At 45.0% G+C, this 1554-nt stretch overlaps 1 non-coding gene across 1 annotated transcript; it reads left to right on the forward strand.

The window, feature by feature from the left end:
• Nucleotides 1–961: 961 nt before the first annotated feature.
• Nucleotides 962–1034, forward strand: TRNAR-CCG (transfer RNA arginine (anticodon CCG)). The gene has a single exon. It is a non-coding gene; the product is annotated as a tRNA-Arg (tRNA).
• The last annotated feature ends 520 nt before the right edge of the window (nucleotides 1035–1554 follow it).

Here is a 1554-nt window from a genome sequence, read left to right on the forward strand (position 1 = left end):
ATGAGTGAACTGTTATTTAGTAAATAGTGTCCTCCTAGTTTTCTTTAAAAGCAATACTTGAATGACTCAGGGTTCACAGGTAATAAAACAGTGACATACTGACACATAAAATTTGAAAGATACATACCAACATGTTATTAGTGGTAAGCTCCAAATGATAGCATTTTGGTCAATTTCAGTTTTCTTCATTTGGCTTACGCATACTTTATACAATTTTACAACGAACAGGCGTTAGGTGTCTAAGGAGAAAACGAAATCGTGCATTTTTAAAAACCACAAATGCAGCATCTTTACATGCAACACGCAGGGACATACTGTGCATGGAAACAAAAAGTCTCTAAATCTGTCTCCAAGACCTAGGATAGGATAAAAACAAAACCTATTATTTTGTATTGACGGATCTTGTTATATCCTTTTTCCCTTTAATCAGGAGGGAAAGAAGAGACGGGAGAAAAACGGACGTAAATGAGTAAGGGAGATGGGCAGATATGGGGGTGGGGGGAGCTTGTTCACCCCGGAATCCTGGAATCCCCCAACAGTCCCCAGCACATAATAGTTTATCACTATGCTGTATGTAGAATAACTGCAGGAAAGAAAGGGAAGGAGGGGCTATAAGGCTCGGGAAGATTGTGGGGTGTGTAGGTGAGGAAGGACCTCAGGCTTTGCGACAGGCACAGGCGGCACTAGGCGGACCCAGGGAACTTTGAAAAATGCAGACGCCCGGGCCATCCCAGGTAATCAGAATTAGAACGGAGGTAGGACAGGCACTGGAATTTCGTTTAAAGTCCCCCAAACGCGCGGAATGCGCATCGCGGAGAGAGAACCTTCCGAGAGGATCCCTACGGACCGGAGGCCACCCGGAGCCGCCCGCGTGCGGGCCACGCAGTCCCCAGGGCAGGGGCGGTAGGGAAGGCCANTGGCATCGCGTAAGGAGACGGTGTGAGAACCCGGATCCTGTGGTGACCCAGTGGCCTAATGGATAAGGCATCAGCCTCCGGAGCTGGGGATTGTGGGTTCGAGTCCCATCTGGGTCGCACGGAGATTAGTTTTGGTGCGGTGATCGGCAGTGAAGTAGATTTTGAATTCTGGTCATTTCATGTCTCTACAGCGATCTCGAGAACGAGAGATACAAACAATTTGTATTTACAAGTTAGGAAATGCGTCTCCGCGTTTTATAAGGACTGCAATTGCAAATGAAGGCTGAGATTGGGGCCAAAAAAGGAGCGTTTAACTTCTGCTTAACTTATAATGGCTTTTATTAAAAGAAAAATAACCTTAGGAAGCACAAATTACCGACTAGACAGATGATATTACCTCTGTTTACCGTTTCAAGCTTAGCATGGGGAGCCACGCATGTAAAACTCTCCCCTTCCTAATCCTAAGGAGTGTGTGAGTAGATTAAACTGTGCTGGCTCCAAACAGATTTATTTTCAGTACTAAGGAGAGTTTATTGAGAAGCAAGGGTGCTGTTGCAACGGACAAATATAATTAACATTTTATGGTTTCCATCCTAAAGGTTATGCACCACAAGTTCATAGTTAGGATCTGTGTTTT

The sequence above is a fragment of the Crocuta crocuta genome, unplaced genomic scaffold, assembly GCF_008692635.1.
Source record: "Crocuta crocuta isolate KB4526 unplaced genomic scaffold, BGI_CrCroc_1.0 scaffold288, whole genome shotgun sequence".
Classification (NCBI taxonomy): Eukaryota; Metazoa; Chordata; class Mammalia; order Carnivora; family Hyaenidae; genus Crocuta; species Crocuta crocuta.